This window comes from Ptychodera flava, chromosome 2 (assembly GCF_041260155.1).
Source record: "Ptychodera flava strain L36383 chromosome 2, AS_Pfla_20210202, whole genome shotgun sequence".
In the NCBI taxonomy this organism is placed as follows: Eukaryota; Metazoa; Hemichordata; class Enteropneusta; family Ptychoderidae; genus Ptychodera; species Ptychodera flava.
Genome location: NC_091929.1, coordinates 34,240,453 through 34,266,635, shown reverse-complemented (window position 1 = coordinate 34,266,635; position 26,183 = coordinate 34,240,453). Strand labels below are relative to the sequence as shown.

The following is a 26,183-nucleotide window of genomic DNA, read 5'->3' as shown; positions in this document are numbered from 1 at the left end:
ACGCTGAGTTGCGGTACCTAGGTGAAACGCAGTGTAGGTCTGTCCTTTTCAAAGTGAAAACTGAAAGTCTGTTCAAATGATTTTGTGACACTTACTTGTTCTCTGGCTTACATTGTTACTCTCTGCACTGACTTCATCCCTATGACACTTATCATGTAGATAACATACAACTCTCCAGGAACTAAACCTGTCAGATTGGCATTCCTTGCATTTGTATCATTCACTTGGAATGTACTATTTGTTGATCCAAAGCTGTATAATATCTCAAACCTATCTACTGCAATATTTTCATCCATTGACCAAGAGACAGAGATAGCTGTGGCATTGTACGTTGTAATGTCGTTGAGGACAAGAGATACCGGAACTGTGATAAAGTGAGGGGGAAGAATATTATGATAGATATTATTTCAATCTTCAACGGTATGAGGAGCAGTTTTTTAGGTGCATGTGCCTCGAAAGTGAAGACTTAGACTCCGGCTAAAACTTTAAATAAGAAATCGTTCAACTATGCTTTTATAAGATTAAGAATAAAAATTAGGGGATTAGGGGTCACTGTGAATTGAAATTTGGAACTAGAGAAACGGATAACAAAAGTTCTACTTATTTCTGATATTCCAAATTGTCGCCATCGCTATTTTAACAAAATGGCAGAAAAAAAAAATTAAATTTTATCTTGCCATCAGCCTCACCGGGCATATGTGGATATCCACATAGACTCGAATGTCATTATCTGTCAGACTTACTTATTCCTTTGCCAACTGCATAACTCAAAGCATCGTTTTCAATCCATAAATCATTTCCTTTTCTCCCTGACACTTATCCCGATTTTCTTTAAATTGTGCTTACGTTTGTCAATAGGTTTGTTTAATTCTCTTTCTTGTTTTAACCTTTCTTTTTGACTTGTCAACCATTTATCTACAATCGAACCTCCTATAAATGCTGTTGCAATTAACATCTTATAGTATACCAACTGCTGCCATTGTTTCGCGTATTCAATTTCTTAAATTCGTTTCGAATATAATTTTTCTGCTGAAGAGGTGACTGCCAAGCTGAAGATGTCATTAATGCGGCCAAAGTCTGAACATGAGTCATTACGAACAGGGTTTACTGAGGCCTCACCGATAACGCATTTAAAATGCGCTCTTCGGCAATAACATGTATTCCTTCCTTAATAAGAAATATGAGAACAGCACTGAATCATTGAAATTGTTTGCCTTCTTAAGAACAATGAAAGAGGCTTTGATCTGTTCTTCTCGATTCTGGAAAGAGCATGGAGCTACTCTGACATCAACAACGGATGTTATTTTGTGTATTAGAAATGCTGCAAAGAAGTCATGCTAATAAATCTACTCTGTTGTATCAACGTTCTGAGTTGGTCATAAAATTTTGTCACGTCAACAAATATTATTCACTGACCATCTTCACAACCTTTGAGGGAGGCATAAAAGTACATGCTAATCATATAAATGAGAAAAAGACATACAGAAAAAACGAGATCTGTCTTAAGATTCCAAAATGTATAAATTTAAAGGGCGGTGGTCGCCAGAACTGCTCTCAAAGGCCGCTAGGGACCCCTGCGACCAATGTAAACACTGTATCCAAGCTACGTTGGGATTGGTGAAAGTTAACCCTTTCACCCCCAGTTCCCTGTATACAGGTCCAACTTTACCATAGAAAACAATGGGATTTGGGACAAACCATGGTGGTGAAAGGGTTAAAACATGTTTGCGTTAATGTACATCGTAAAATTTAAAGATTGCAACTATTTTGACATGCTGCATCTATATGTAGTGCATGAAATACATGGTTTGTAAACAAGGAAGGCGCACATGCGCAGTTCCATCGACCACTTTCCTTTAACTAACAATTATTGTATAACCTGTACAAAGATACATACACAAAAATAGCTGAATAGCTGAGATGATCGTAATATTCACCTTTACTTGACCCTGAATCAGCGTATACATCTTCCGTTGAGATCATGTTGATGCAGCATAGTAGAAGACAAAATAATGGTAAGGCGGATGTGTGCATGGTTTGTTTTCACCCGTGTCTTCACAAATATTCGTAAAATCCTGAAAATGCAAGAACATTATACTTAAATGAACGGTACAAGGACAGTTACCCCTACATTTCGTCCCTGGACTTTTTCCACCTACCATCTAACCCCTGCTATTTACTGTCGTACACTTACTACACAAGACATATACCACCCGGACATTACGCACTCTCTTAACAATAATTTTAAAGGACGTCTGATTCATTATATTTATTTTCAAACAGTTTGAACTTTGTTTTGACAAAGCATAGACACTGTCTATGATTCAAACAGCCTTATGGAGTGTATTTTATATGTTGGTTATATTTTATGAAACATCTAACACACATTCTACCCGTAAAGCATGAAGGTGAAGGAATGTGTAACTTTACACGCATACTGGTTTTGACTAAAAAGAGAAAAATGGAAAAAGAGACAAATATTATTAGTTGATTAGTGTTAGGGTCTAGGTAAAGTTTAGGGTAAGCCAATGAAATGATACGTATAGAGACATTATTTTAGTCTTTTAACACCCTATATTTATTATTTTAAGTATAGGATAAAGCCCGAGTACGAGGGCTCTTCTGGTATATAAAGTCCAACCCTACGATAAAATGTCTCGCAGGCCGAGACATTTTATCGTAGGGTTGGACTTTATATACCAGAAGAGCCCTCGTACTCGGGCTTTATCCGACTTAAAAACTATCGCCCCTAACTGATATATTTTTGTTTTCAATGTGTTTACGTCAACCGTCCCCTTTGTCAATGTAACATGTTTAGGATATGAATTAAAACTTGTATTTGTGAAATAGCCTTCCAATGTAATGGAACATCCTATAAATGCCCTAGGGCACATTATATAAATGTCCTAGGGCACAGCAGATTTTGTGTTGCAGCTGGTTTCCGCTGTGTTACCAAATTTGAATATTAAAACGTACCAGATATCTACAGAATATGACATGTTCACTTTTGATTGGACAGTACTTTACTACGGCGCTGTCATTCGTTTCTGGAATTTGGTGACCAAGGCTTTACGAGCAGATAAAACACCCTGAATTGAGCGCTCTGATTGGTCAATCAACAGTAGATAGTTTTTAATATCATTTATAGTATCCATTATATGGGGCAGAGCCCTTTGTGTCGTGCCAAGGGTTAAGATTAGAAATTCTATTTGTATTGAATGATGATTAGTAATAGTAAAAGATAAAATACAATTATTATTACTTGCTATTTACGTTTGTACGACCACTATGCCCAGTTTACCCTCGGATGAAAAAGTTCACACACGTACAAAATGTCAGACCCATCAGGTATAGATTTTCTGTTTAATATGTAAAACTGTTGGACACAAAGTGGCAATTTTTACCATGATAACAATCTATTGTGTTTACCAAAGGACGCATTGTGCCATCAATAGCCTTCCAATAGTAACCGCACTGCCAAACTTCCAATTGCAAGCTGAAAACAAGCGTTCCGATTAAAAATGGCAATTTTTGTATCTTTTTATTGACACAAAGGGCCCTTTTCTAAATTTTAATCCATGTGTTCTTTGCGTAGGTCCTCGTTTATTTCAGAAAATAGTATTGACTTTTTTATCGAAATTAATTTTCATCATTTATACCAAAATTGAGGTTCTCTACCCAACATATACCCTTCATCCTTCAGTTAACTATCGCTACCATACTCAACTTTAGATTCTCTGCTTTTGGAAATTACATAGTATGAGGGGGTTTTCTTTTCATCTTAGATGGGAAATATTTCTTTGAGAGAACTATGTTTTCAACACGCAGCTCCACCATAAAGTAGAGGTTCCTGATTAAATGGCGGGCCCAGGTAGGACCCTTAACAAAGCCAATGATCCATTTTGCAGTCGTCATACCAGATTTTAATTCGATGCCAATTTTTCTTCAACCTTAAAAGCAAATGGTTTATCCATAAATTTCGGGCATTTTATCTTTGTATATATAATATTATCACAAAGAATGTTCGAACGCCAAACTGAATTATTTAATCGCAGTATATAAATGTTTTTGGTTTTTTTTCTTGAATTTTTACATATCAGTAAGGTTATAAAGCGATAGAGCAAATGACTTTCCGATCAACGTTATGCCCTCACTGCCGCAATAGATATTGCTGAAATTTAAATAATAGCTAGGTCGTAAATATTAAAACCAGTGATGAAAACAGTTTCGCCTGCCGCCTCTCTAGCTTTGCAAAAAAACATCATTGGAAGCAATTCTGCCTCACTACTTAAAAAACTACTGCTTGTAATATTGAGTATGCTTGATATTTTCACTGCATGAAACCCCAATAATACTTACTGTATTAGCATGGAATATTGCCGTTTTTAAGCTGAATAGTGGAAAGACAGGTACATACAGTCCAGACTCTTTTGCTTGTATTCAGCAAGCCTGTATTCATGTGGACTCATGTGAATTCAGGTGTATTATTACAAAATACAGGCAACTCAATAGTGTCAAATTTTTTGTTTCTTGTTCTTGTTTCTTTGATTTTTTCTTTTGATTGAATGAAACATTCATTTAATTTAAATTTAATTTGATTTAATTTATTATCGTATTGTATTATTGTATTGTTTATTATTGTTGTAATTGATTTTTACGTCCATAATATCCTCTCTCGCAAAACAAAAGACAGTAGAAGATACCTGCACATTCATTATTAGAATATTAGAATTACTACATGAGTTTTGTGTCTTTCATGGCCCGACTTAAAAAATGAAGTAATGAAAATCGCTCGCACTTATTGACATCACATATAATGGGTGTATTTTCAATTTATCATGTCGGGGAAAATGGTGGCAGTGTTTCATGATACCAGGACTAATAGGCTATGCCAATGCCATATGCATGTTGACGGGGCGTATGTTTTCAAATTTCAGAATTCAGTAAAATGATTGATACAGTCAAAGTCATTTTAATGAACCATTTAAAAGATAAATTGCCTTCTTGATATGAAAAGTGATACATGGGTACATGCCTTCCGACGAATTTTCCACCGGTCACTACCGTTATTTACGATAACTGGAGGATGATAGCACAGGCAAAGCCAATCACTGATCAAGCTCAAGTTCGCAATTAGCAGAGATTTTTAAATAACGATAAATGTGGAGGATAGTTAAAACTCTATTTCATTTGACCATGATTTCCGCTTCCAATGCTATAATATGACTCACCAAAATCGCCAGCTGCTGTCTGAGTAATCTTGGAATGTCATTGATGTGACTGAGCTACAGCCAGGGCGGCATACACTGCGAAATCGTTAGAATCGTCAATTTACATAGAGCCAACTTAACTTGATTCTGTTATTAACTTTTCGTCATTCCAATTGTTTTTTGTGATAAGCGTCTATCGGTCATGGGGATTGTTTCTGAAGTGTTCATAACAACGTGCACACAGTGCTAACCAAGGAATAGAATGCAATTACTTGGTAGTATAAATAGCAAAGTAGGGTAATTTATAGCTCCACTAATTAGGTTTCCAACATTAAAACGAACTAGTATTACTAGTTTGTTAATGAAGGGTTGAATTAAAGAAAAATTATAAAGACTATATCAAGACGTCACAAAAAGAAATATACAGAGGATATTCAATAAATCAGTCAAAACGATGAGAAGAACATACCATATATTCCTACGCATGTACTCAATTGCTACATTGCTACAGACATGGCAGGTTTAAGGATGCCTTTGCGAACTAACTATCGAGGGCATCTATGTTTACGCTTTCGAATCTTACCGAATCTTGCTTTTATGGTCGCACTTCACTAAGAAGAACAGTGTAGTTCACGATCAACTTAAAATATCTTCTTTACGAATATAATGGGAAAATGTACATTTTAAGCCTTTGTTTTGTCAAGCAGTACACTTCTCCGAGGATGAAGGCTACAACCACTATACAGAGTAGTATTCTCTAGATACGGCAGCATATTACTGTGATATTCCCGCAGTTCCTAAACAAATTGTATATATACGTGTACCGTGTTTTAGTTCTATAACATATTGAAAAATCATCATTTTGTATTTCAACAGTGGGTGGCGTATTAGGATCCCCATGCCATACTCCACAACTAATAAAGTGTCAACTATCCTTACATTGATAACACACATGAAGTAAATGTGTACGTATCGTTAGTTAAGTGCTATAAATGTCGCATAAATGGTGATAACTTCTTAAAAACTCAGACTGGGTGACCATTTGATAGACAAGCACCATCTCTAGTCCGGTCCCCTGCCCTATTTCTACCGCTGGCTGCGCTGCTCATGAAAAAAAAGAACCTTATTTTCGTGAGCAGCGCAGCCAGCGGAAAAAATGCGACAGAGGACCAGACTGCACTTTATTGGGCAGCAGCTCGATGCCAACGCATGCGTGAAAGATAGATATAGATGCAAATACCCAAAGGTATCACACATGACAATGCGGAAATTAAGGAACGAAAGCAAAAATAAACCCAAGGAAAGAATAATTTTGCAAGTTGACCTCTCCCTACGATCTTCCTCAACAGCTTAATTCAAGAAGAGTCTGGTGAAAAAAGTGAAGTAGATTTATTGTTTCAATCAAAGTTACGTTAATTATCATGAGTTACATCGTTAACCACCACGCAAAGTATGTCAATGTGGTTTAAATGACCTTTTTTCGGTTTATCAAATAAATTTCTGGGTGACCAACTAACAGGAAAGAAGCAGAACCTCCATACTACATTTGGAATCAACACAAAATTTAGACACCTAGTAAATTACACGACACATTTCCCCGTCCAAACATATTCATATAATTCCCCCGTTGAAATCATTTACTTTGTTGAAAAACATGGGATCTTATAAGACGCAACACATCTTTTAATGGTCGATGATCCACTATAGATTTTGATTACAGGACACTCATTTGAGTTGATATAATTTTTACGGCCCTGGTACGGCTTTTGCGGCCCGAGGTCGTACGATGTATATTCAACATTGTTTAGGAGATACAAATGCGTGCGATATCAAAAATTCATCACCATTTGTGTTAGTTTTTCATAAATAAGATGACCGCTTCCATGTCGCCGATGACATACATAGTGACGTCATTTGTTAACCTGCAGAATTCTAGAACTCGCAAAGCGACATCCGTACTATTACGTGACCAATAATAGAGATCAAGGCTAAAATCGGGGTGTAAGAAGGACAAAAGCGTGATGTCAGTATTTGTAATGTGTATTGAACAGGCACGCACTTAGTGTACACAGGATTTCACTAGAATTTAAAAATATATACCCGATGTCACCAGTGCGGCTCCACTGTCGCCACGCGCAACGATCTGAGCGAGCGGACGTTTTTCTAACCTCGCGCCGGCTTTGTGTACGAAAAGAACGTTTACGAATGAAATGTTTGCGGATGGCAACGCGCGTAGTAACCAGAATCGAGATAGTTCAGAAATGCACGCGATTCCTTATTTGGGCACGGATCTGAGGGCGCTTTCTTTCATAGCTTCATACAGGCACGTGAATGTAGGTATATGATAAAAGTTATTATGAACTTATAATATTTTATTCCTGAAAATTGAAAGAGATATCATGGCATGTGATCAATACTTTGTTTACTATCAAAAGAGAGCTAATTTGAATGATACAATTTGAGTAAAGTGAATGGATATTTGTACGATTTATATGTAATTTTAGAAGACTGGGAAATATCACGACAGCAGCCATCACACATTTACTGTTCATTATTTCCACATTAATCCCAGTCGAAATTAGGTTAGCTTCACTTTCTAAATCGTGTTAAGCTTGTTACGGCTATAATGTCATCCATATTTCCAGCAGACGGATGGAAATCTAGTAAAGTAGGCCAGGGAATAGCTAATATTGAGTGCCAAAAAAACGTTTATGAGAGAGAGAGAGAGAGAGAGAGAGAGAGAGAGAGAGAGAGAGAGAGAGAGAGAGAATTAGAGACAGAGACAGAGAGACAGAGAGAGACTGGCAGACTGACAGACAGACAGATAGACAGACAAAGACAGAGACGGATGTAACTTATACAATGAATCTCGTTCGCAATAGAGGTGAATGTAAACTTCTCATTTTGTGTGTTTATTTGCCTACTTGTAGTAGGGAGAATCATGATGTATTCACAGAGTATTTGGCAAAAATCCATTCAATAGTTCAATCCAGTGATTGCCATAACACTATGGTAATTGGTGATTGGAACGCTGATCACAATACTCTTTTCGGTAAAACTCTTGAAAGTTTTTGTTGTGATTACAATTATGTCACCTCTGACAAGGTTTTGTTAAATGAAAACTCCTTCACTTTCGTCAGTGATGTTCATGGTACTACATCTTGGTTAGACCACTGTATCTCTACTTATGGAGCTCATCAGTGTATTACATCTATGTCTATTTTATATGACGCAATGTCATCAGATCACTTTCCACTCAGTATAAATTGCGATTTTACTGTACTTCCATCATTTGATTGTAATAGTGGTCTTGATGATAAAGCTGAAAGCACGGTGAAATGGTCAAAGGTTAATGATCACCAGCGCAAGGTTTATTCCGATATCTCTGAAAGGCTTCTCTGTAACATATCCGTTCCTACAAATGCTTTAAGTTGTAAGAATGTACATTGCAGTGATAAATCACACGTTGAAAGTATTTCAAAGTTCTATAATGATATTATTGACAGTCTGTATTCCGCTAGTAAAAACGTAATTCCCAATGTGCATAAAAGTAACAATAATGAGGTGCCAGGTTGGAATGATCACTTGAAAGAAATCCACTCTATTGCTCGCGATGCTTTCACTTTGTGGCGTGATTGTTGAAAACCTAGAAATGGTCCACTTTTTGAATTCAAACGTCGTACTCAAGCGCAATTTAAGTGTGCACTGCGAGTATGTCGACGTAATGAAGATCAAATTAAAGCCGATGCTGCGGCTAAAAGTCTTCACTCTGGTAACAATTATAGTAATTTTTGGTGTTCAGTTCATAAAATAAATGCAAAGATTTCGTCCAAGCCAAATAACATAAGTGGCTGTAGTGGCGATGCAAATATTGCAGAAATGTGGCGTGAGCATTACAGTAATCTTTTTAATGTTGTCCATACTAAAAGTGACAAGAATTTGGTTTTAGACATGATTGATAATTGCGAAGGTGATGTGGATATCATTATTTTACCCAATGATGTTAGTAATGCAATAAGTAATCTACAAACAGGTAAATCTGCTGGTCCAGACTCACTTTCTGCAGAGCATTTTGTGTACGCCAGTGACAAGGTGTCAGTTTTGCTTAGCATGTTTATTACTTCGATGCTTGTTCATGCTGTTTGTTTGTTCTAATAGACTTTCGGATACCATCTTAGTCCCCATTGTTAAAGATCAGAATAAGAATACAAATGACAAAAATAACTACCGGCCTATTGCATTATCGACTGTTGCATCGAAAGTTATGGAAAATTAATAGTTTTAATGAACAGAATTGAGTCCTTTCTTGTAACTTCACATTACCAATTTGGGGTTAAAAAGGATCATTCAACTGATATGTGCATTTTCATTCTGAAAGAAATCATTCACTATTATAAGAAACATGGTAGCAACGTAATTGTAAACTTTCATGGATGCTTCCAAAGCATTTGATCGTGTTAATCACTGGACATTGTTTAAAAAGTTCATTTTTCGTAAAGTGCCTATTTGCTTTGTTAGGTTTCTCTTTGTTTGGTATAGGTCGCAATATATTTTTATCCGTTGGGGTTGTTGCATTCAGAGGGTTTCAACGTGAAAAATGGCGTTAAGCAAGACGGAATATTGTCACCGAAACTATTTAATATTTATATTGATGATTTAAGATATAACTTTAAACTTCATGAACAGGTTGTAATATTGGTGGCATGTTCATCAATCACCTCTTTTATGCTGATGATATTTGTCTGATAAGTCCCTCTGTGAAAGGGACACAGAAATTAGTCATCATTTGCAGCATTTATAGTAATACTCATGACATTGTCTTCAATACGAAAAAGACCGAATGTTTGTGTATCACATCAGATAGTTCTAAAGTTAAGCATATTCCCGCTGTTTACCTTAATGGTGTCAAAATTGTTTTTGTCGAAAGAAAGAAATATCTTGGGTTTTTGTTAACACATAACTTTAGAGACGATAGCGATATTGAGCGACAAAGGAGAGCATTCAATGTCTCAGCAAATATGCTGCTAAGGAAATTTTCCTTGTTCTCTTTTCAAGTGCTCTCAATTGTACGGATGGCCACCTCTGGTTCAAATATTCTGCTGATGCCATGAGAAAACTGAAAGTTGCCTACAACAATGCCGCCCGTATTTTCGGGGTTATGAGAGACGAAGTAGTGCCAGCTCAATGTTTGTCACAAATGGGCTGTGCAACTTTGATGCTCTTCTTAGAAAAAAAAAGTATGGTTTATAATACGTTTATCACGCAGTGGAAATACGAGTGTACGTCAAGTTTATGATTGCATGTATTTTATTTCTGATCTCCGCAAAATGTGGATAAAATCACTTTTCCATTGAGCGGTTGTGGTGTTTTTGTTTTGTTTTTTGCATGATAATGCACCACTAAAATCACTTCTTCAGTGTGTATTATGATATTTATTTATCTGTACCTTAATTCATTATTGTACTGAGATTTCTATGGACATATTTAGTCCGAAATAAAGTGAAATAATAATAGATGCAGGTGGCGTCTTTTTCTATCACCAGAAATGTTTTTCTTATCACCCAAGTACATCGTAGTTCAAAGCTATTTTGAAATTAACCATAAATATTATCATACTTCGTTGACACTTTAAACTACATTATCCAAATTCCACTCACATTTTGCATATTCGTTCCAATTTTACCGTAAATATCAGCATGTACATTTACTAGTAAACATTGAGAAAAACGAGTGAAATATTGTTAGTTTTTGGTGTCCCCGAACTAGAATTAAAAAAATAAGATATGACCAAATTGATATCGCCCTTCGCCTACGATGTTGCTGAACATGTCTGTTGGGAATAAGGCTATCTTGAGTACCATGATGGTAAACTGTTTTTACGTGTTGGACCAAGTGCACGCGTGACGTTATTACAGTGACGACATTTCATATTTTTATTGATGACGTCACTTCACATGAACATTTCTGTATCAATGGGTATTGAATTTGAGACAACCGATTTCATTGTTTTTCATCTTTAATATTAACTTGGGGCATGGACATATAATGAAACAATTATTATGAAATTATTACCATCAGTCCGAATTCGAAAAACTGTTCCCCTGAATAGAGTAGTTATTGCAGTTCAGTTATTGCAGTTTAAGTTAACATATAACATTAGCTCTACCTATACTAACATACCTGAGTGGTAAAGTGACCATGATACAATGCAGTCAGCCTACACAATATTAAGATAGAATCATCCTCGATGACAGATATTCTGATCCTTAAGCGTTTTTAATAATATTGGCGTACCACTTGTGGGGCTCATTCGGAGCTTATGGAGTACATAAAATTTTCAACGGCCTAGATTTTGAAAATCGGAAATTCTATTTCCGCAAACAGAAATAGCACGGGGATGGTGCCATTTTGAATTTTAAATATTGGTCATATTGGGCAGTTTGTTTCTTCAGTACTAAAATTTTCACTGTGACCCTCAACCGCTGTTCTTGATTTTGAAAGAGAATGATTGAAATGTCTTCTTTCGTTCTGATATTATTTTTCATAACATAGTGACACTCTGGAAACGAAACAGAAACTGTAAAAGAATGGCAGTAGATATATCCGGCCTTTTCAGAAAGAGAAGTCATTATCGGAATGGGAAGGAAAACATATCATGTCAAATCAAGGTTTAATAATTTACCATGGGATGAGATTCCTCCTAGATTGAGCATTCAAAATGTATATAAAAGTATACGTTTTAATTTTTCATTGGCAGATCCTTGGACTGTCTTAGTAAGTGTCGGAAACGATGCCTCGACCTGTACATGGCTATCCACTATAAAAATTCACAGGTGATTGAAGGGCAACCACTTTTGGTTTGGCGCTACTGAAGAAACGTTTGATGCATCATAGTGCATGAAATGCCACGTTTGTCCAATGAAATATAATAAAACCTGTTTCCCCGAGGTTGCGGAATTACGAGTCAAATTTGATAAGACATTCCCGTTTGGTAAGCACTAAAGTGGGGAATGGCCCTGTCAATATAAATCACCGTCTTTTTGATTTCTTTGTATAACACGTAATGGTACCCTTTGACAACTACCCTTTGATGGGGTAAATATGATTTGGTCTAGTGAGTATCGGTAGCTTTTAACAGATACTGACTTAAAGTCAGCAGTTTGATTTCCTCGGTATATTTCACTGCAATGCCAGGCCCTACACTTAATAAGACACGAAGGTCAAAATATGCCGTAGTGCACAACATTCACGGAACTGGTAAACAGCAACAAAGCACTTAAAAATCTGAAACCGGTCTTCGTTTACTGTGGTAATATTTTCTTTGTATGCAACACTCTGGAAACGAACAGAAACTTGATACCAGGTATGGCGACCTTCCGCAAAGCGAGGTTACTAAAGATAGGTGAGATAAAATATAACATGTATAATAGCAACGCGGTACATGTCAATTTTGACTAATGAGGTAACACTCCCGCTCGCTTGAACGATTACCATTGTACGATTTGACAAATTTATCTTATGGTTCCGTCATGCCTAAAAAAACATACATACACGTATACAGTTTAGTATTTGATCAGGCTATCTACGGAATGTCTAAATAGTTGCGGTCAACTCATTTCTTGCAAAGTATTTCTGGTATGTCGATAGCCAGGCTCATACCATTTGAGTAGTGTGGTTCCCTGTCCCATTTCCGTGGCTAGCTGAGCTGTGCTCATGAAGAAGCCAATTTGAAGATTCCATTTATTTGGTACCTCACTGTGTATTGAATCAAAATATAAACATGGCTGTCCTCGAGAGATCATCGCCGATAAAGTCTACCAGAGCAGTGTGTTTTATGTTTTTGGAGAGTGTAAACAAAAATATCCCTTGGGTAGGCAAACATTGTATCACAGCAACTGATGCCTAAAACAGATTATTCTCATACATTAAAGAGGGTATTCTTCACGGACCATTATTTGAGCTAAAACAGGTCAAGATTGCGATTTTATCCTGATAAAACGTTTGTCATAGGTTTCAATCCTTGAGCCACAAGTGCGCAAAATAAACAGTTGAATCGGAATGCAATTATCAATCTTGATCTGCGATATAAAACTATTTAAATTATTTTGTGTGTGATGTAGTATACCAGAGAAATAAACGATAAACTTTTTGACCTTTTTAGTTCATGTGTTAATGTTTTAGCTCCTTTACGTTGGTGATCATTCAAAAGGTAACGTCACATATCGTATAGGACAGCATTATTAGTTAATACAGGCATGGCGCTTTTAGCTCACGTGTTCACGCACGTGAGTTAATGTCGCACCGATGTATGTCTGACTGTGTGTCTGTGTCTCTGTATGTCGGTCTGTGTGTTTGTCCGTCTCTCTGTGCGTTGGATATCTAAAAACGACTTATCAGATCAGAATCAATTCTTGTACATATATTCAGTTTTCAAATGGCAAGAACTGATTAGTTTTTGATAGGTGTGGCTTGCTCACCTTATGCTCATTTGCATAATTAATGTTTAGAAAAAACGAAATACATTGAGAATGACTACACAAAATTAATTTGATGACATTTGCTACAGATGTTGATCACATCAAGATATATCAGCTATGAAAGATATTAAGGATGATATTAAAGATAATTGCTAATTTGCATATTTAATGAACATTCTTAATGAGGGATATATCTGAATTGACCAGATTAAAATTGACAAAACTGAATATATATATTGAAGATACTATTATTTAACATTATTGCTTCACCCAATTCCAAATTTGCATATTTAATGAACATTCCTAATTTTGGATACATATCTGAACTGACTTGACAAAAGTACATGAAACTTGCTAAGTAGATATAGTGGCGACTATGATACAACATTTTTGAAAGTAATTATAAGCAGTTTAACTTCACCAAATTCCTAATTTGCATATTTAATGAACTTTCCTAATAAGGGATATATATGAATTGACTAGACCAAAGATGACGAAACTTTCTATGCACATTTTAAATACTATGATACACTATTGTTGAAAGTCATTTAACATTTTTTGCGTCAGTCAATTCCTAATTTGCATATTCAATGAATTTTCCTCATTAGGATATTTGCTTGGATTTAGTTGATCAAAGTTGGCAAAACATACTAATGACATTGGATTATAATACCAGGTTATAACAATATTGAAGCCCTTTCGCATTTTCATGACAGCTTATTTGTAATTTGCATATCTAATGAGCATTCACAGTGCGGCATATATAGCTTGAAGGACTTGACCAATGGCAATTACACTTGCTAAATAAAGTGGTGATACAGTGAGAGATGTCAAAGAAATTAATACTTAATGTTCATTTTGTTGATCAAACACTTTCTATGAAGTTGCAAACATGTGGCAAGGCATTTCCATTTCATATCTGGTGAATTTGTGTTAGTGGTGTCTAATAGCTTAAACTGTTGTATTTGATCGTCTTTGATTTCAACTTCTAGTGTAGAATGAATTGCCTAAGACTCCATTTAAAATACCAAGAACAACATGATGCTGATTGCCCAAGGCAACATTGTGAATTCTGAGGACAACATTGTAAGTAATTTAAACGCAATGTTACATGCAGATCGCAACATGATAATACTCATGACAACAGGATGTTAGACCACTTAGGTCAGCCAAGGATTTCCCTAGACATGGGTAGATATATATAATAATATGAAGATCAAGTACACAGGAGGTATAGCATTAACGTATCACAATGTCTTGTGTACATAAATCTGATTTACTGAGGTCGGTAATGCCGTTGACTGTCATTAATTCGTAATTTATTACATATCACCGAAACTGTATGTGATTGTTGACCAGATTATCGGATAACGTTAGTATTTGTGTTCCATAATAAGGAACGGGTTATCACACGTGCATTTACCAAAAGCAGAAGGAATTGATTGAATATTCTATCGTCCCATTCCCCTAACATAAAACAAAAATACTATTTATCGTGGTGGCTTGATAAATTATCAAAACTAAAAAAAACTTAAAACAATTATATAGAAGTTTATATTGGATCTATTGATTGATTAAATTTTTTTGTAAGATTTTTTTTTCATCCGCGGTAAGACGTATATTTTAAAACCGAACCCTATTAACATGACTACGATTTCTACATGAATTCCAATCAGTATCACAAGCAATTGTTTAGCTTGTACAAACCTATGAACCCGAAAAATAAAATTTTCAACTCTATTACATTTGTCATGTCTTCAAAAACTGCAGACGTCTCGTACGGCGGTACATTTGCATCATACTTCGAACCAAATTTTTCAGCATTTTATCTTTTTAATTTAAAGCCAAAATGCTCTGGTGAGAGCTTGAAGATTTAGCTGTTAGAATGTACAGAAAATTCGAAATATCCGCTAATACCTCATGATACTTATGAAATGGACATAATCAAGGAAATGCTCCCAAATATGAAAATTAAAATATACTTTATGTATTGCTTTCTGAAATGGATGATCTGTGACTAAGTTCAATTAACTATGAAATGTCACATAGAACACAATCACTTACATGATCAAGCATGGCTTTCATTTCCTCTTCACTTTCAGAGATCAAGATTATGTCATCCGCATATTATAGTGCAGAAATCATTGCCAACAATAAATACATTTTTTTTATTTTAGCAGAACTGCTAGTCGTTATTAAAGAATACCGATAAGAACGGTGACAAGTTGTCTCCCTGGTGACTCGTAATATTTGAAGCAAACTATACTTACTGTTTACATACCATAAATTTTAACACAACGCACGACAATGTGTCAGAATGCATCGCCTCTATACTCCTATACATTTTGTCATCAACACCTCGAGTTCAATAATGTGTAGAGAAGAGCTGGGCTATATGCACAGACAAATGTTGTTTGTTTTTGAATCATTAGAAGTAGCAAAAGTAGAAAGACAATTTGACAATCAACTGCCGATGATGAAAGCGTTATGGTGTGAGCTTTACAGGATTTGTCACTTCAAAACACGCTCCGTTCATCTAACTATGTTTTCTTTATCGAAGTGAGAAGTGCAGCGCCTTTATCGCATTGCTTTGAAACTGTTTAGTCCTTCGATTCCATTTTCGTGTTCTGGAAAGGAATGTCCAGAGTTATCTTAAAGGAGACTTTCAAACACTTGGCTTTTATAATTCAATACATAATACTTCCATGATAGTCAGATAAAGCTTTTTTGGTGAAGCCAATTGTTCAAACAATTCTTTGGTTTCATCAAGTATAGATCCCAAGATTTCAACCAGTACACGAACGAAATAAAAACATAAATGTCGAGGATAATTAAAAATCTGCAACATTTAACCACACTCTCTGTGGAGGGACTGTGATTGAACAATGAATTTTCGTTCTTTATCCCGGTGGACTATATCGTTTTTTTCACTCACCTAAAAGGTATGTTGATCTAGTGGTAGAGGAATGTAGAAGCGACTGCCTAGTGTCACGGACAGCATATGGGGAAAATTGAATAAAGCCTTGCTTTATACATTTTATATTGTGCAAGCCTATATTCTATTATTAAGTACTTGTCATATATTCTCCATTGTTTTTCCAGTCAGAGTTCAAAGGTCACTAGACTCGTGTTCAAGCTCTTCACAATCACCTGAATTAGTATCAAGGAAAACCAGAACCGTGTCATTACACTTTGATATCACTTGTGGTAACGGAGATCGATAATAACGTGGCAACGCCATTGTTTGTCAGATTACTATTCCTCAGCGCTAGGTCCTGCAATTTTGAATTCCAGTCTGAGAATTAATTAACACAGGAATAAGGAATTAAATAAACGTGATACTAAAACCTTATTATAAAATCAAGCTATGTTAACGTTTCTTTTAGCAGGTTACCGAATTGCAAGATATTTCTAGTGGGCTTTAGAGCGCAGTTGACTGGCAAACCATCAAGGACGTCGATGCTTATGGTCACTGACCGGACCGTCCCTACAATTTCGATTATTAAGGAAAATACCAACAATCTTATGGTCAAATTACATTCGAGTTGAAGACGACCAACGGCTCGATGCCTAGGCATGTGTGAAAAAGAGATACCTACCAAGGAACCTGTACACACGCAAAAGAAACTTAACATCGCAACGTCTAGCAGAAGGAAAGATTGAAATAAAACTCGCTCTGTAGCAATCAAAGTCACCACAAGCCCTTCCCAAAAAAAATTGCCAAGTAGTTTTATATCGTGTCGGTAAAAATTATCATGAATCTATTATTAACCATCACATACAGGTAGTCGGTGTAAGTTCAATGTCCACATATTTTTTTTATAGATCAATCGTTAATTGATTTGCTGACTTTTCAAACTTAGAGAAAATATGTCAATAATATGTTACTAGCACTCAAAATAAACTGTTAGCGAACCATGGGACATGGTATCTCTCTTTTCAAATAAAGTAATGTGATTGAAAACAATCATCTTGGAGTGACGTTTGCATAGCGATTAGTCATTAGTTAAAATACCTTTTATCCCTTGCTTCTTATATCTTTGTAATAAATGTAAAATATTTTTATTGATCGTGAGAAAATCGAACGTGTTTGAACAGATATCATATCATAAGGAAAACACAAGCAACCTAATTTGCGTAATGAAATAGAAGTAGAGTTCATTGGTCACAAGATTCCTATACCAGCTCTATATATTATATTAGATAAGTGTGATAATTGTATGATAAATAGTATCATTTATGTCAAAGGAACTGATAAAGTATCACGAGGATGATCATCTAGATTATTACTCTTTTCTATGTTCAAATGATTCTTGGCTTGATTGTTAAAACAATGCCAAATCGCACATTTCAAGAAGATTCGGCTGGTCTTTACAGTACAGTAAAGTTACCTACGTTTACCTCAACAGAGATGATATGTAGTTAATAAAGATGAAGAACAGCTAATTGAATATACAAGCTTAAGGGAGCTTTCAGTAATTACAGGGGGGTGGGCCGGGGGAATTTCGCGAACACCTGTACCGTAAAATGTGACCCTCCCCCTATCCTCCAGTCTAAAATGTGACCCTCCCCCTTGTCCGACATTCTAAAACTTGACCCTCCCCCCCAACCACTGCGGTATTCTCCCCAGGAATAACTAAAACAGTATCAGCTAATTTACATAACAATTGGTTCAATTGTTATGTTAGGGACAAATTACAGAGGGGAGGGCTGGTGTTTTTGGAGGGAAAGTCGCAATTTATCACGCAAGAATTTTTGAAGAGATATGGTATTTCATACATTTTAGGGAGGGTCACCATATTTTGTGCAACTATAAGAAGGCAAGATGTAGCTGATTTAGTGCTTCATCCAAAAATATCAAATCATAATACATGTAGTCTTTAATCAGGCAAATTATTGACAATTTACCCCCACAAAACATGCTATATCTGTATTTTATATATGTTTGATAATGTATTTAAATGTATTTTGCTTGAATAGGGAAGTAAAATGTGCATTGTGTACAAGAAATTGATTTCTGAATTTCATCTTAAAAGTTGGTTCACTATCCATGGTGTCTATGATGAAATTATGAATAGTTTTTTCCAATAACAAAATAGCTAAATTTTTGCATTTGTGTACTCTTGATTATTCATATCAATTTTTTTATTAGACTAGAATGGTTACAAGTCTATGGTTGTGTAAGAAATTTGATTTTGGAATTTCACTGAAATGTCAATTCACTATGCATTGCGGTCTATGGTGAAACTATGAATAATTGTTTTTCAGTACAAAATTAGATAAATCCGTGCATTAATGTATACTTGATTATTTAGATTATTGTTCTTGATTAGACTAGAGTGGTTACAAGTCCATGGTTGTGCAAGAAATATGATTTTGGAATTTCACCAAAATGTCAATACACTATGCATTGGGGTCTATGATGAAACTATGAATAATTTTTTTTCAGTACAAAATTAGATAAATCTGTGCATTTATGTATGCTTGATTATTTAGATTATTGTTCTTGATTAGACTAGAGTGGTTACAAGTCCATGGTTGTGCAAGAAATATGATTTTGGAATTTCACCAAAATGTCAATACACTATGCATTGGGGTCTATGATGAAACTATGAATAATTTTTTTTCAGTACAAAATTAGATAAATGTGTGCATTTATGTATGCTTGATTATTTAGATTATTGTTCTTGATTAGACTAGAGTGGTTACAAGTCCATGGTTGTGCAAGAAATATGATTTGGAATTTCACCAAAATGTCAATACACTATGCATTGGGGTCTATGATGAAACTATGAATAATTGTTTTTCAGTACAAAATTAGATAAATCCGGCATTAATGTATACTTGATTATTTAGATTATTGTTCTTGATTAGACTAGAGTGGTTACAAGTCCATGGTTGTGCAAGAAATATGATTTTGGAATTTCACCAAAATGTCAATACACTATGCATTGGGGTCTATGATGAAACTATGAATAATTGTTTTTCAGTACAAAATTAGATAAATCCGTGCATTTATGTATGTCAATTCACTCTGCATGGCGGTCTATAAGTGTGTGCGTATTTTGTTGGTGATTTCCTATTCAGGAAATATCACATGGACAATCAAAGTTTTGGCCATAAAATCAGCTTCTGTCAAAAGTGACCCTCCCCCCAAGATAGGTTTATAAAAAGTGACCCTCCCCCTTGAACTGTTTTCTAAAAAGTGACCCTCCCCCAATTCCCCCGGCCCCACCCCCTGTAATTACCGAAGGCTCCCTAAATTAGATGATTGAAGCGGTCAGAGAGAGAGAGAGAGAGAGAGAGAGAGAGAGAGAGAGAGAGAGAGAGAGAGAGAGAGAGAGAGAGAGAGAGAGAGAGAGAGAGCGTTTGATATAAAGTTTAATATTTGATCGATACTTTTAATATATCATTATACATCCACGCAATTTGTTATCAGAGATTTACCGCAAAATATTAGTAGGTTGATCTTACACTCGCCGCTATTGTAAACAGCCAGTGAAATGCACATACTCTTCAAAGGTGTGGCAAATTTATTGTTGGCTATACATGAGGCGAAGAGCATCACCAATTTTGTGTGTTTTCTGTACATTGCAATTATGGTTCGGAAACATCTAAAACCACAACATTAATTTACAGGTGATTTCTCGTTTTTCATTCTTTAAAATCTTTTAAATTAAGTTCTAATTTCAGAAAAAATATAGAGGCCACACAAAATGATTGACGTTCGTAACAGATGCAGCCGCCTGGAAGGGCTCCAGGATTCGTAACCGTGATTATAGATATTGTAAATTCATATTATTTTTGAGGCGTGTTCCTGTTAACACACTCATGGCGAACTACTTGGCGCTGGTGTCATTGCACTAACCAATTATGTTGAGCATTTATAAATAACCTTGCGTTAACTCTTTCCATGATATTTACAGCCTTAAAGAGGCACTCCCACTTGGTACCATTTTTAAAGCACATTTTTAATGCCAACGGTCGATATTTGACGTGGCGACTGCGCGCGGATCATGAGATATTAATAAAAACATGTCCTCAAAAAGTAAAAGTTTGAATTCCGGTGGCCCATCTAAATTCAGCTTCCGAACATCGAACGTTTGGCACTGGAGCCATTGTCAACTAAGTTATGGAGTACGAGTCTACGCTAACGCTCCTGTCCGCCACAGTACCACTCGCGTCGGTGATCGGTTATGCTCCCCGGGGGAAAGTCGAGTCTTACTGACTCCGAGGAAAAACGGAAAACAAAGTTTGATTCCACCAGAATTCGCATAGGTGACTAGCATAGTTACGTGCGGTTGATACAAAGCAGCCGCCGAGTGTATGCATAGACGCATACCACGCGCGCGGCGTACTGTGTGGCAGACGACAAAATGTAGTCATCAGAGGCGGCTAATATTTGACACGTAAAAACTGATGTTTATGTGGTATTGGTTAAAAATATGGTACAACTGATTTAGAACAATGGAAACGACAAAAACTAAGGAGAAGTTTTACAAAACTTACCTGAGGTAATGGCATAATGCTGTATATAAAGTCTTTGCAGTGGGAAGTAAATTCATTGCCTCGTTCGAATTTATTGTAGGCTCCCTAGAATATCGTCAATCAGCACAACAACAAACCTTCGGGGAATTTCGGGTCAAATTCAGAAACGATCGTAATATTTCGGGACGTGAAAATACGCTCAGGAAATGACGTTTTTATCGATATCTCGCGCTCCGCGCGCAGTCGCCATGTCAAATATCGACCGTTGGCATTAAAAAATGTGTTTTAAAAATGTTACCAAGAGGGAGTGCCTCTTTAAGATTGAATTATATCACAATTCTTGTAAAAAATTGGGCATTGGCATACAACAGATCTGTTGTCACCAGTGTGACCTGTTCCCTTACTAGGTGATACGCCTATACAATACTTAGAGGTTATTACCAAATATTGCCTGTTCCTGTTTCGTATCAGCATGAGTTTCATTTTCATTTGAAGTCGAGTATCTGACGCAGCATAAATGACACGAATGCTGATACGACACAAGGAATAGGCAATATTAGGTAATAACCGATTTATCATATACCCATGCCCATAATTTTTCTAATAGTACGAAAAACCTCAAATTTTGAGGCTTTACTTTAATACGTCTTGCGCATAAATGTCGGAATACTTAATATGTGAACAGGCTTTATTCATAAAGTAAACGACGAAGTAAACATCACGCGCGACATCGCTGCAAGTCCTCCATATTTCAATGAATCAAAAGAAGAAAGAAATCGGGATACAAAAATCGCCATACAGGAAGAAGCTTTTAAGGTGCAATGTCCTATTATACTGAAACTGATCAAAAAATGTCTTCAACTTCGATCGCGCTCGATCGTCGTAAGGCACGGAGCTCGCGTGGAGAGGGGCCGCCATTTTGTTTGTTTACCCTGACAATTGCCATGTCAACAGTCGTCGCGCGCGTGATATTACTGTCACGCCATGCGCTCACTACCTGTTCAGGGTAGACCGTGCACAGTGCCGGCGCCATGCAAACGGCAGAATGTTTGGTAGACCTTGGCCAACAAATACGGGAACTTTAAGGTATTTTGCGCCTCGAAAGTGAAAGATTTAAACTTTTGCTTAAACTTTCCTCAAGAAATCTTTCAACCATTTTCTTTCAAAATTAAGATTAAAAATCGGTCACCGTGCAAATTTAATTACTAGAGTAAAAAATAACCAAAGATTTATCGAATATTTAAAATTCAAATTGGCCGCCATTCCTGTGTTAACTCTATGGACAAAATAAAAATTTTGAATTTCGAAAAACTAAGCCGGTGAAAAGCTTTCTTACATGAAGAGCTTTAAAATGAATCCTCACAAGTTGTAAAGCAGCAAGGAATGGTAAAAGTCTGAGAGTCCGAATATCTGTCCCCGAGGCGCATTCTACCTTAACAGAATTACCATTGGAAAACATTGCAAGGCCCAACATGTTATTTCCGTTACGTATTTGGCAACAAGAAATACCCGAGTTCCTCAAAGCCCTTCGATTTTTAACGTCGGCGACATCGCTTCGCAGGCGTGGAGCGGCAGCCATTTTGTTTGTTTAAGTTGTTTACCAACAAACTGCTAATGTAGTTCGGGAAAACTACAAAACCGATGACGTTTATCGTGCATATCTCGACGTTACCGTGAAACATGAAGTGCTATAGTCGGCCTGAAAAAGTGCGGATTTTTTTGCGTTGTTTTTTTTAGATAACGTCTTGTTCTGGATTGCCAAAAAATTAATGAAACCAGGTGTCGAATTATCGGTAACATAAATTATTAAAACTTTATTGCATTGGTTTTGATTGGTTTGAAGTGACTCGTTCTGTCCATATTTCCCATTCTGCTCGAATTTCGTACTTTGCCCGACACGTTATCGCGTTAGGGCAATACACGCCATTCATCAACGTAGTTATCAGTTTACACTGACTTGTGTTCTAAACTTAGAAACGTGTCACCCATTGTAACCGGTAAACACACCGTATTCCATCAGGATCGTGACTTGCTTTCTTGAAGGCTTTCTATCTCTCGCTCTTTTAAATCACCACCGTCGTACTAACATTACGACACCTGGCAGGTTAAAGACTTTACACTGAAAATATTGTAAGTATCAATAATTTAATAATTGTATTATGGAATTTAAGATTTCGATTCATAAATATTTTGAAAATTATAGTTGGTTCAGAGGATTAACTTACAAATCAAAAGGTCAAAGACACTGAAACATGTAGAGAGAAATTCTACGTTGAAACCACGCCGAGAACTGTATTAGCGCGATACAAATGCAAAAATATACGAGTCTCTTAGAGTTTGGTTTGGTTCATTTGCCGAATATTTAATAACGTTCCTCTTTTAAGCACACTGACCTTGAAGGCTGTTGTACAAGGTCAAACTTGTTATTTTGATACTTGGTATGACATTTGCATATTAAAGACATACATCTTTCGAAATGGGACAGTGTCAATTGAATGAACTTAGTCTGATCTACATTGAACAAGTCAATGTCATTGTCCCCGCATGGTTAATGAATTTGGAAAGCATTGGCGTATATGATGATGAAGTGATATGGTCAGCGGATATTCAGGAATGACGGATAATACGTTGTGATGATATATTTGTGCTGTTGATGCCGGATGTATGAATGCAGTTACTTTGCTAAATTTGAGAGTCTGGCGTGTGATCGATAGTTGCAATATATTTTTTTAAAGTCTTAGTGCTGGTTTGTGATAATGGCTCATTCTTGACTAATATTACACAGATGACCTGATATTTTTTTTCATTCGTAAGCGGGCAAAAAACTAAATAGTTGCAGTCGTGTATCTATGTCAACAACCGGGCAAAGTCTGCAAATGTAGTCTGGTTACCGCCTCATTTCAACCGCTTGCTGTGCAATGTTCAATGTGTGCGGCAGCCATTTTGTCAAAATTCAGTTATTTGACATCACATTTATTTTGAATAGTGGACCATACACAGTGTCTTTCTTCCAGACAACGTCACCGGATAAGTCAACAGCAGTACGATAAACGAGAAAAACGTCCAGTGTCGATGTAGGAAAACGCCGAAATTACAAAATGCAGCCACTTGTACGCTAATACGGAGAATGCATATCACAGAAGATGTTATCTTGCAGTAACTGTGAGCAGCGCCAATCAGATTGTTCGATAAAGCTTGCCAATAACAGCCATGGATAAAAGAGCACACTCCTTAACTATTTTGTGAGCAATGAGCAGTCATCGGCAGAATTAGTGCACCGGATCAGACCACTGTCTGCCAAATATCTCTCCTTGTTGGGAATAAAATGGGATGATATCTAATCATGCTACTTCAAGAAATCTGTGCAGTACCTTTGCTTAAGCCCATTGACAACCAGGTAGCAATGTAACAAATCCAATTCAACAACTCTTGAAGAATGTTAACAATTGGCATTTTAAATGATTTTATTTCTGTTTATGGAAAAATACCTGCAAACAGAGTTTTCTGAACGTAATCCAGAAACTAATTGAAATGAACAGTGTAAAAACCACTTTTTGAGATTTCGTAAAAGTCCAAGGTGAATTATTGTAATTACAATCGGAAATCTTCAAATGATAATGTTCTGCTTATTGGGCGGTGGCATGTTACTTAAATTGGTATATTTTTTATTGAAACGTTTATACTAAACATGTGATTTAATCACAATTTAGTTTCATGCAATGAAAAATGAATTGACATGCCTCAATAGGTTAATATTCCACGTTCATTACTGTGCGAAGTCAACATTAAATCCACCAAAATCATTTGAGTGAAAGACGAGGAGTATCTCTACCAGCCCCTCGCTGCAGAAACATGCGTGAAAGAGAGACACACAGGCAGGTATTTGTACACATGACGAAGCGAAAAATCGATAAAAATCGAGGACAGAATACACACGCAAAAGTAACTTAACCCAGCAATATTCAGCAGAAACAAACACTGAAATAACACTCACCATGCAACAAGCGCAGTCAGCGACAACCATTTCCTGAAAAAGGAGCAACGCGGGGTTTTTGTACGAGTATGAAAATCGTTATGAACACGATTATAACCCTCACGTCAAGCTCGTCTGTGTAAGTTCAATGTCCACTTATTGTTTTCTACGTTCAGCTATTCCAATAATACCGAATGATTTGCTAATGTGACAAAGTGAATGAAAAGGCAGATAGCATCTTAAAAAACTATGACTCAAGCACCAAAATTAGACTGCTAGTGAACCATGTACCATGGTGTCTCTCCGTCTAAATAAATATTATATGACAGAAAACAATGCGCCCTATCAGTTACAAGTGGCGTTATCACGGTTGCGGCGATTTATGATTTGTCATTGGTCGAACTGAGACACGCATTTAGAGCTTACCATTGTACAGTGGTTTGCGTTGACTCATTGGCATTTAGAGGAAGTAGACATATTGTCTCAACCAAGGTGTTGCAAACACTGTCAGGTGCAATTATCAGCTAGGCGGTAACATGGGTCAATCGTAGAAGAACCAACTAAGCAAAAGTTGAAATATTGTCTTGCAGGAAGTCAAACATAGTGACAAAACACCACCACACAAATCCACGCACTGTCCAAGTCATATCGATTGCTTTCATGTGTAGTTGTTTTGACTATGTCTGACCTCCTGCTAGACGATGTTTCAACTTTGGCAGAGTTGATTACTTTGTTCACATTTGCAATCCAACTTGAATTAGGGCCGACGCAAGAAAATTGTCCTCTTGAGAATAGATTTGTTCCGCGTCCGCACTTATCCACCCTAACCGGTACCAGGGCCGACGTAATTTACCGTCCATTGTGACCTCTGACATGTCAAAGTTCAAAATGGCGCATTTGAATAATGGCACGCTTTTTCTACTGTTCATGATTTTCCTGCGTTTGTTACCCACAAGAAGGGCATATATGACAACCGCTCGCCCTTTTAATCATCGGAGAGATCTTCACTATTTATTGGATGAACTTAGGGTATAT

General features: G+C 36.4%; 1 long non-coding RNA gene across 1 annotated transcript; it reads right to left on the bottom strand.

Moving 5' to 3' along the window:
- Window positions 1-161: 161 nt before the first annotated feature.
- Window positions 162-25,364, bottom strand: LOC139148094 (uncharacterized). The gene is made up of 3 exons (XR_011555869.1): window positions 25,170-25,364; window positions 1,938-2,075; window positions 162-364 (listed from the first exon to the last, which is right to left on the bottom strand). It is a non-coding gene; the product is annotated as an uncharacterized lncRNA (long non-coding RNA).
- Between the last annotated feature and the right edge of the window lie 819 nt (window positions 25,365-26,183).